Raw genomic sequence first — 11,576 nt, 5'->3', positions numbered from 1 at the left:
TCATCATCAAAATAGTCCTTCCTACGTTAAATGAATAAATGAAAGCTTGTGGTCTTGGCTTGAAATGGGTATCCCTTTCATTTTTACAACTTATTTAACAAGAAGTAATAAACCATCAAAGACACGTTGACTCATTGGGGTTGGTTGTCTCCATAGTTATCAATGGGGCTTCAGGAAAAAAATAGATTTGTAACTTTTTTGTTTTATTTAAAAAGAAACACCAAATAAGTTTTGAAATGAATACCACCTCTGTAATAGTACTCATCAAAGCCCCTTGTGTTTAAACCAGGAATTTGAACCAGGTGGCTGTCTGTTTGAATCATCCTCTGTAATGGCAAGTAAAATGAGGTAGAATTTACAGCACTGAAAAAAAATCAGGACTTTATTAAAGCCATTATATAATAAAAAATTATTGTGAGTATAACATGAAATGAAACAGTGAGACTGGAATAAATTAATCTCCATCACAATATGACCAGGAACTCTTGTTAGGTCCTGTTTATACGACAATGATTTCAACTGACAACGGTAAACTTTAGTTGCGTTTTGGCCAATCGTTTACACGACAGCAGCGTTTTGGGTGCCTGAAAACCAACGTTTTGAAAATATGAGTGCAATTTTTTGGAAACAGCACCGTCTCCGTTGTCACGTAAACTTGCAATATGCAGTTCCTCTGAAAACTGAGACTTTTCGCACATGTGCATTACGCTTCCAGTCACTAGGCATGCCGACGGTCACAACAACAATGCCGAGCTCTGTTTGTGCTGCTCACCCAGTTGAATTTATCAACGCTTCTCCGGCAAAGTGTAGATCTACTGTGGCAACTCCACCTCATTGTCCATCCATACAAAGTTATCCGTGCATGTTTTCGCCATTGTGTCTTCTTTGTTTTGGTTTGTAATCACCATAGACATAATCACCGTGTTGTAGAGGAGGGCGCTTCAGCGCAGGTGCATGGCGTCATGCCGTGATGTTGCTTTGCAAATTTACACTGCCACCCATTGGCCTGGCGTGCATACTACAGCATTTCCAGTAGATTTTGCGGCACCGTGTGAACGGGGATCGTTTCAGTAACATCGTCATATAAACGCAGAAGTTTTTTAAAACGCAAAGGACACACTTTTCCGTTTTTAGAGAAACCATTGTTGTCTAAACAGGGCCTTAGAATGTTAAACAGCCGAGGCTGATGTATGTCACTGTTGAGATACAACATTGTTTATTAATAATTAGGAACTAAAGCAAAACTGTGTGTGTGTGTGTGTGTGTGTGTGTGTGTGTGTGATCAAAAACACCTGAGAACATATGGACTATAACATGTTTGCCATGCTGACTGTCTTCACATGTGACAACTGTCCCCAACTGACCTCTTGCTAAACATTTATTTTAAGCTAGCTTTAGCTGGCTTTAGCTTGCTAGCTAAAAGTTGACTCAAATCAAAGCTGTTACCTTCAACATTTTAATTACATGTTTGATTTTTAAATAACTAATAACTGACAAGCTTTTAATACAAAAACACCAACATGAAAAATGACTCTGACCCATTTAAAATTACAAAACATCTCCTCACTCTGTGTTTTGTTTTTATTCCACAAAATGAGCAGGATGTCAAACTAACTGTTTGATATCAATGTAATGTCACAGCGCCCTCTAGTGTGGCTGTAATAAGCCCTGGGACAACCAATCACAGTGTCCCCCTAGAACAACGTGGTGGATTCTATGGACCAGGACCCGCTCTATATGCAGATATACATGGCTCATTTTAAGGTATTGAAAACACATGGAAGCATCCTGATCAAATGCTCGCACCACCTAAACTCACCCCTTTCAACACAAAGGAGCAATGGCTCTACTCCAAGCTCCCTCCAGATGCCCGAGCTCCTCCCCATATCTATAAGGCTGTGCCCAGACACCCCACAGAGGAAACCCATTTTGGTCACTTGTATCCATGATCACATTCTTTCGGTCACTACCCAGAGCTCATGACCATAGGTGAGGGTCAGGGCGTCGATGGACCAGTAAATCGAAAGATTTGCCTTTTGGCTGAGCTCCGTCTTCACCATGACAGACCAGCGCAGCACCCACATCACTGCAGAAGCCGCACCAAACCGCTGATCTCACGCTCCATTCTACCCTCACAAGACCCCAAGATACTTAAACTCCCTAGCTTGAGGCAGTAACTCTCCCCCAACCTGGAGGGGGCAATCCATCAGTTTCCAGCAGAGCACCATGGTCTCAGATTTGGAGGTGCCATCTCTCATCCCGACCGCTTCTCGCTCGGCTACAAACCGTCCAAACCTGACCCCCCCCCCCCGGCTGTGCCTTGAGATCCTGCCCATGAATATCACAAATTTCAGTGACAAGGGAGAACCCTGGCGGGGCCAACACCCACAGAGAACGTGTTTGACTTTACATCGAGTATGTATACATACCATTTCTGCCAACGGATGCCCCGAAATCCTACACACTGGACCTTTTTTGTTTTTGCAGAGAGTACTTTTAGATGAAAAGCAGTCCACAGTGAGATCGATGTATTATCCACAGTCAAGATGCTGTTTCTGGAAAGACGCTGTTGAATTCATCTCTTTTTTTTTTCATTATGTGAGCAGCAAAAACAAAATCTCATTCACATCCACTGTGATGAGGTGGAGGCAGAAATTTAAAATACAGACAGAAAAACCTTGACGACTAAAACTGTCTGCACATATAAAAACCCAGAAAGGGAGGTGAGATGACAGTCACTCTCTACTGCCGGGCTGTTTTGAATGAAATATGTCAACATTCACAATATGTGTCCAAGTATTTTGCTTTTCAGAATGACAAAATGAAAAGTTATATAATGATAATTATACTGTATATGCAGTACCTCCATGAAGTGACAGCCTGCTGATTGGCTCAATAAATCCGTCAGTCTTTCTGGTGTCAAACCCAGATGGACGACCTGCTTGTCAGAGGCATGTCAGATCATTTTTCTAACCACTGGGGAGGGCCTTGTGTTTTTTATTTTGGCTTAGGGGAGGGGCATTCAAATTTAAATGGTTGTAATTGGTTTTTATTTTACTGCGTATTTTTAAAGAAAACATGTACAGTACAGGCCAAAAGTTTGGACACACCTTCTCATTCAATGCGTTTTCTTTATTTTCATGACTATTTACATTGTAGATTCTCACTGAAGGCATCAAAACTATGAATGAACACATGTGGAGTTATGTACTTCACTCAAAAAGGTGAAATAACTGAAAACATGTTTTATATTCTAGTTTCTTCAAAATAGCCACCCTTTGCTCTGATTACTGCTTTGCACACTCTTGGCATTCTCTCCATGAGCTTCAAGAGGTAGTCACCTGAAATGGTTTCCACTTCACAGGTGTGCCTTATCAGGGTTAATTAGTGGAATTTCTTGCTTTATCAATGGGGTTGGGACCATCAGTTGTGTTGTGCAGAAGTCAGGTTAATACACAGCCGACAGCCCTATTGGACAACTGTTAAAATTCATATTATGGCAAGAACCAATCAGCTAACTAAAGAAAAACGAGTGGCCATCATTACTTTAAGAAATGAAGGTCAGTCAGTCGGGAAAATTGCAAAAACTTTAAATGTGTCCCCAAGTGGAGTCGCAAAAACCATCAAGCGCTACAACGAAACTGGCACACATGAGGACCGACCCAGGAAAGGAAGACCAAGAGTCACCTCTGCTTCTGAGGATAAGTTCATCCGAGTCACCAGCCTCAGAAATCGCAAGTTAACAGCAGCTCAGATCAGAGACCAGATGAATGCCACACAGAGTTCTAGCAGCAGACCCATCTCTAGAACAACTGTCAAGAGGAGAATGCACGAATCAGGCCTTCATGGTCAAATAGCTGCTAGGAAACCACTGCTAAGGAGAGGCAACAAGCAGAAGAGATTTGTTTGGGCCAAGAAACACAAGGAATGGACATTAGACCAGTGGAAATCTGTGCTTTGGTCTGATGAGTCCAAATTTGAGATCTTTGGTTCCAACCGCCGTGTCTTTGTGAGACGCAGAAAAGGTGAACGGATGGATTCCACATGCCTGGTTCCCACTGTGAAGCATGGAGGAGGAGGTGTGATGGTGTGGGGGTGTTTTGCTGGTGACACTGTTGGAGATTTATTCAAAACTGAAGGCACACTGAACCAGCATGGCTACCACAGCATCCTGCAGCGACATGCCATCCCATCCGGTTTGCGTTTAGTTGGACGATCATTTATTTTTCAACAGGACAATGACCCCAAACACACCTCCAGGCTGTGTAAGGGCTATTTGACCAAGAAGGAGAGTGATGGAGTGCTGCGGCAGATGACCTGGCCTCCACAGTCACCGGACCTGAACCCAATGGAGATGGTTTGGGGTGAGCTGGACCGCAGAGTGAAGGCAAAGGGGCCAACAAGTGCTAAACACCTCTGGGAACTCCTTCAAGACTGTTGGAAAACCATTTCAGGTGACTACCTCTTGAAGCTCATGGAGAGAATGCCAAGAGTGTGCAAAGCAGTAATCAGAGCAAAGGGTGGCTATTTTGAAGAAACTAGAATATAAAACATGTTTTCAGTTATTTCACCTTTTGTGGTGAGTAACTCCACATGTGTTCATTCATAGTTTTGATGCCTTCAGTGAGAATCTACAATGTAAATAGTCATGAAAATAAAGAAAACGCATTGAATGAGAAGGTGTGTCCAAACTTTTGGCCTGTACTGTATGTTCAACACATTCTCACTTTGACCTTGTCACATATGGATGTTTGGTCATAGACTTTCCACGTCCAGATACAATGTGAAACATACACTGGGTGCGTTGGTTTTTGATGTTCTTGGACGCCTTGTCAACTTCAGCCTGTTACATGTATTGTCTTCTTTCAAAATACACTTCTGTTTTTACCGTTTGCAAACAGTCTCTTTCAAAATAAACACACTACATCACTACAACATCGCCTATTGACGTTTTTCGTCCTTCAACAACAAAAGTACATGTTGGGGTTTAGGAAAAAGGAACAGGGTTTGGCTTTGTACTCTTATGGGCAGAGTTGGGTATAGAGTACTTTGATTACTTTTTGCAGTAACGAGTAACCTAACGCGTTAGTTTGCTGTTTGAGTAATCAAATACTTAAGTACATTTTCAAACAAGACATCAGTTACTTCCGTTACTTTTAGAACGCTGGTCCTTCAGCTCCGAAACAGCAACGGCCGTCGTTTGGTTCTAATAACGGAGATAACGTTAAACCTATCAGTCTGAAAGAAGCCACGGAGCTTGTGGCTCGCTACGTGGTCGGAGAAATGCTGCCATTGTCTACGGTGGAGTCTAAATAGGTGGAGGAGGACTCGCTGACAGACATATTTCAGACTCAGGACTTGCATTATGCCTGGTAAACGCTACACGCTGGTACTCACCAATTATCCCCGGTCGTCTTTCACGGCGTGTGTGATGTCATCGGGTTATTCTTGTCCTGTTTTTATTACTTTGACGATTATTTGTGTCTGTTCATGTGCCAGCCGACATGTTGTTGTAGTCACCTAAAAGCATCAGCAGATGGCAGGAGCTGATTTGAAGGGCCACACGTAAACTATCAAGCTACTGTATTTTCCACAGGAAGTTCTGACAAATGCTTCAGAATAAAAGCCTATTTAGAAAATGGAGGGATTCTCTAGCCGAGGCTATAAGGGGCTTTTAATTTGAAACAAGTGTTGAGTTTGAAATGACGGTGCGATATGTTAACTTTACAAAGACAAATAAAAATAAAAAGATAAAAAGTAAATATATAAACACACAGAGGGATTAATAAATAACGGACCATCTATAATGTAGTTTGTTTCAAATGAAGCTGGGAGCCTCTGCAGTTGTGGTGAGTAAAAGGTCCTTTTTATATTGTTATTACTTTATGTCCAACTGTGAGGATGTACCATTGTTTGCTAGCTTGATGCTAATGACAGTAATGTTAACTCAGCGGGTTGACAAAGTGCCTCTGCTGTTTCACACCATCATTTCCCTCTTTTACTGTGTGTGGTAACATCCCTAGGGGAAATATTAAAAACGCTGGGGTGTTGTTGTCATACAGTTGTCTACGGCAGCAGATTGTTGTGTGTTTCTACTGGTCAAAGTAGCGAGTCTGTGGTCCATTGCCCAATAGGGAATGTAGAATACTCAAAAGTACTTTAAAATTGCATGAGTTACTTTTCTCAGGGAGTAACGTTGGAAGTACTTTTAAAATAATTGAGTTACTTTACTCAGGGAGTAAAGCAGTAAAGTAACTGGTTACTTTTTAAAAAGTAACGCAGTAATGTACTTTGATTACTTTAAAAGTAACCCTTACCCAACACTGCTTATGGGACACAAACACTGCTCTCCTGGGTGAAAGTCGGTGGTTATTGGACCCATCCACCACACCTCCCACCTGTCCTACTCACACTTTTGCCACCTTAACTTTCAGTGTTGTCCCACTGCATTTTCCCCTGACATCGCTGAGCGGTGTTCAACTGTAACTGCGACCAGCCACGTATCACGCCAACATTTAAGGATGCCTTTTTTCATCAGTGTCTGATACCGCAAGTCACTGCCCAAGCACAGGATTTTGACGACTTCGGATTGAGACCACTTTGTTATGTTTTCTTTAGAAATCAACAAAATTATTCGATTTAACGTTGCCAGAAACTGTAAAACAGTAATTATCATCGGATTTTCAAATTTCCGACAGTCCTTGGACACATCAGGTGCGGCAAACGTTTCAACACGTTCTCATCCCAAGTAGTCACATAACGCCGCTTCATCAGTGGACTTTCACATCTACACATTACACGTTTGGTATCCTTCTACGTTTGCTGTTGATGTTACGGGATGCCAACGCCGCAACGTCAACAAAAACACATGGTTAAGTTTGGAAAAAAACATCATGGTTTGCCTCTTCATTGGGAGCAAACACCAGGCTCCTGGATGATAGCCAGGGGTTGTTGGTTCCTGTATAAACTCAGTCTCATTCAGAAGTCAGCAAATATTTAACGGTGCCTATAAGTTAAGGCCTGAGTCTAAGTAGTCTCTGACACTGAAATCACGAACAAAGTGGTGGTATTTGACAACTTTGGAATGAGAATGGGCTAAACGCTTCCATCAGAAAAAACATGACGAAATCTGAGCCTTAAATAATGATGTTTCATCTGTCACTTTATTCTTTAAATAAATTTATTCATTAAAATTTGCCCAAAAATAAACTGTAAAAAGAGAAAAGTCACACCCCAGCCATCCCCCTCCTCTAATAAATAAAGAACAGTCCCTTAGCTCTGCTGTATGTAACCTCTGGTTGTTGTAATGTGGCTGGTATCATCCTTAAAACATAAACTGATGCAAGAAAGCAGAAAGTAACATGCGTTTGGTTGAATAATCCTTTCGGGATCATTTCAAACCACAGCACCTGACTAAGTGCCACCACTCCCTCTCGACAGCCTGCTGCACGTTTCCACAAATGTTCACAGTGGAAGCGCATTCAGCTGTCTGGCGTCGCACTCACCACCTGGCTGTGATGTGCTAATGGTAACTACTGCAGCACATCAAGCCTGACTGGCTTTTGTCTGTTCTGCCTCTTGTGCCATAGAGGTCACAAACGCTATCATTAGATATGCAGGGCGTACTTATGTGTGCACCTTTATTGTCACACACGCATGACTGTCATTATAGAGGAAGCGAGCCGAGACGCAGGATGTGGAGCTTGTGCGTGGTGATAGATTGACCTGAAAAAGGTTTAAATGAGTCTTTTTGTGGCAGGTTGTCACTCATGTTCACCTCCCTGGTTGTGTTTTCATTGCTTTAGGAGTTAATTAAACATATCATTTTGTATATTTGCTCAATCTCAAATCTAACTGGAGAAACATTTCAACTCACAGTAGGAACTAAATGATGTCTCGTTCCAGTGTGTAAGGAAAATACATCACCAAGAGCAAAGTTAAAGTAATAGTTTAACATTTAAGGAGGTCCACTTCTTACCTGTCTTTTGAACAGTTAAGTACAGAGCTGGTGTCAGATCAGCATAAAGGCCCAGACCAGCCTGTTCTTATTCCTAAGTCGTCAAATATAACTGTTTTGCTGGTGATTTCGGAGTCAGACACTGAAACAAAAAGGCACCTTTCGTGGCGGTATAATACACCAGCGTCAGTATGAGGTGCCGTCTGTAACAATGTAAAAGAAAGAGCTGAAAATGAAATGTACAGTCTCTGCGCAGTAATGCATACAGACTTTTCAAAATAAATATACTATGTTGGTAAAATATGTTTATTGTTTATTTCCTTTTGCAATAAAAGCATGTGGTCACGTTTTAGGCAACAAAAGCATGTGGTTAGGTTTAGAAAAAAACATGGTTTGTCTCTACGGTCCCACAGGAAGCAAACAGCTGGCTCCCCTGTGATAGTCCAAGGTTTGTTGGACCCATCCACTTACAGTCCCGCCCGTCCTATAGAGACTTTCCACGTTTTTATATTACGCCGTTATCATTTTAAACTGATGCCCTCTGGTGGCGTAATAAAGTTACACCACCCGGCAGTCGATCATACCACTGCGAAAGATGCAGTGGTATTTGAAGAGTAGGGCATGAGAACACGCTGTTTAGTTTGGTTCATGTACCATCCACTAACATGCAGGGGTGGGGTGTCTGACCTGTACAACAGGCAGCCACCAGGGTGCAATCCAGGTCTTTTGGTCTCACTTTTGGGGACCCGTCATGTTGTATGGTAGGAATCAACACATTCTCATCCTGTCCTTGTCACATATCGACGTTTGGTCATGGACTTTCCACGTTGACATATGGCATGCAAGGTACCCTGTGCCATAACCTGTCGAGCTACCTAAATACATGTTTATTTTTCATCCATGTGTTCCCTGTTTTATTTTGGGAACCACTGTTTCGTCTCATCTCAGATCAGATCCCACGCCCTGGCAAGTTTCCCTCCTTTGTGATTACTTGCCCCGCCCTAATGTTTTTCACCTGTGTCTCAATGTGTTTTATCTGTATCTCAATGTCTTCCTTGTCTTAGGTTATTTAAGTCCCCGTCTTCTCTGTTTGTTGCCACATCATCTTTACCTTTGAGTGAGAGTTTCAGCGTTTCCCTAGTGTTCCTTGTGAGTGTGAGTTTTTGACTGTTTTTGTCGTATTGGATAGCTTTGCCTGTGTAACTGACCACACATGCAACTTTTATCCGAGTCTATGAGTCTGCTTCTTGAGTCCATCCACAGTTTGTGCTTGACACCCAGGGTGTGTTTGTTGTTGAAGTTCTGGGACGCCGTGTCAATTTCAGCCTGTTACATGTATTGTCTGTTTTGAAAATACGCTTCTGTTTTCACAGGAAAGGTACAGTTTGCATACAGTCTCTTTTAAAAATGGAGCACTACGTCAATACAACACCATGGATTAACGTTTCTTTCCTCTAACAACAAAAACGCATGGTTGGGTTTAGGAAAAAAGAACAGGGTTTGGCTTTACAGTCTTACAGGAAGTGAACACCAGCCTCCCAGGTGAGAGTCGGTGGTTATTGGACCCATCCCTCATGCCTGCCCTACTCACTTATGCCCCCTCAACATATGTTGTTGTACGTAAATGTTGTACAGCATTTACCTTGATGCAGCCAAGCGCTGTTAAACAACCACAGTGACCAGCCACATATCATGTCGATGTGAAAGGACGGCTTTTTTGTCAGTGTCTGACTCTGGACGTCACTCACCAAGTGTCGGTATTCGCTGACTTTGGAATCAGACTGGGTTTCCGGGTCATAACACAGTCGCACAGCACCAGCCATGGCAGTATGATGCGCATCACTATGAGACAGCATCAGTTTGAAACACTGCTGGTCACAACGTAATATAAGGACCGGGAAAGTCACTATAGGGCGGGTAGACGGGGTGGTGGATGGGACAAACGTGTCGAGCCCAAACCATGATTTCTAAACCTCACTACATGCTTTTGTTGATGTCCCAGCGTTGGTTGGAATCCCGCAACATCAAGTAGAAGGACACTGAGAGTGTAATATGTAGACGTGAAAGTCCGATGACAAATCAGGATATGTGAAAGTCAGGGGTTGTTGGACCTATCCACCACCTCTCCTGCCTGCTCTGCTTTGACTTCCACCACCTTAACAGATGCTTCCGTGCACCGTTAAACAACAGCAACCAGCCGCGTATCATGCCGTCGTGAAAAGACAGCTTTGTTCATCAGTATCTGACGCCGGAAGTCACTGATCATGCGCCACTTTTCAGTGACTTTGGAGTGAGACCAGGATGTTGGAATAGTCATGGTTGCCAGAGGGTAATTCAAAGCGATTATCATGACCTGACCTTTCCTCTGGCGCCACCATCCGGCCAAAGTCTCCACATGCTTCCCAGAAGATGAAGCTTCTCTAAAGGCATAATTTAAAGGTTGATTGTAGGGCTGAGAAACTGTTCTGCACAGTCTATAGGAAAAGCATTAAACATTTAATGAGGTTTGAATGCTGCATTCACACCGTCAAGGCAGGATGTGAAAAACCAAAAAAAATCCATCACCTTTTCCATCCTTTAATTGGCGCAAGCAGCGATTAAATGCAATGACAGAGACATGTTCTAACACCACTGCGGTTTTGCGCTTCCTGCTTGAGTTTAACACGTGACATTATATATTGTATGTGAAGTATTGTGATTTACTGATGTGCTAAAACATGCAAACGTGTGCAGTATGCTCCTTTAATGTGTTAAAGTTTAAACCAACACTTCCATTGTCATCTGGTTGATGTCATTTCGTCCCCAGTAAAGCTTGAAAAGGCGAGTCTCTCTGTGTGTGTCCAACAAACAAACATCACATCAAAAGTGTCTCCAACGCGTCCCAATAATGCCACTATATTTGCTCATTTCCTCTCTCTGGCACGCAGGATCAGATCTTGACTTCAGTGTATTGGGAACTAATGAGGCAGCTCTCCACTTTCCCTCTCCACTTATGCACTCACTCCAAAGAATTACACCCAAAACACATGGCGGCTCTGTGGTTATTTTTTCGGACTTTTTTTAGATTTTGGCAGAAAAGAAAAACAGGAAATGAGGGGGAAAAAACTCTCATTGTGAAGGGTTTTGTTGGACTTGTTGCTTCAGTGGGACTTTGATCTTATTTTGGGGTTTTAGGAAGGAAGGGGCAGGGGGGTGGTGAATGGTTTGTCAGGGTGGTAATATGAACAGTGAAGGGCCTTTGTGTTGCAGCGTGAGGATTCAGCTCTAAACTTTGACCCACTAAAGGCTGGAGTCTTTAGGCTGCCAGCCTTTGCTACAAAAATGACGATCTTCAAGTTTTTAACTTCTTTATCAAACCAAATCATGTGACATCATGGCAATCATATCTGAGGTCTGGTCAGGGTGGCCACTACGCGTGAAAATGTGTTTGCCCTTGACATCCTGTCTCACGTTATCTGATGTCTTTATTGGCTCATATACAGACAATTAATCAGTTGAACAAATATGAAGCTAAAGGATGTGTTATACAGCTGATGTTTACTTTAATTAGTACACGAAAAAAACATAGGAATGTTAATATTACCTAAATAAACCGAGGAGAAAAATACCCTGTATATCT

The sequence above is a fragment of the Epinephelus fuscoguttatus genome, linkage group LG12, assembly GCF_011397635.1.
Source record: "Epinephelus fuscoguttatus linkage group LG12, E.fuscoguttatus.final_Chr_v1".
Taxonomy (NCBI): Eukaryota; Metazoa; Chordata; class Actinopteri; order Perciformes; family Serranidae; genus Epinephelus; species Epinephelus fuscoguttatus.
This window is presented reverse-complemented; position numbering follows the sequence as displayed.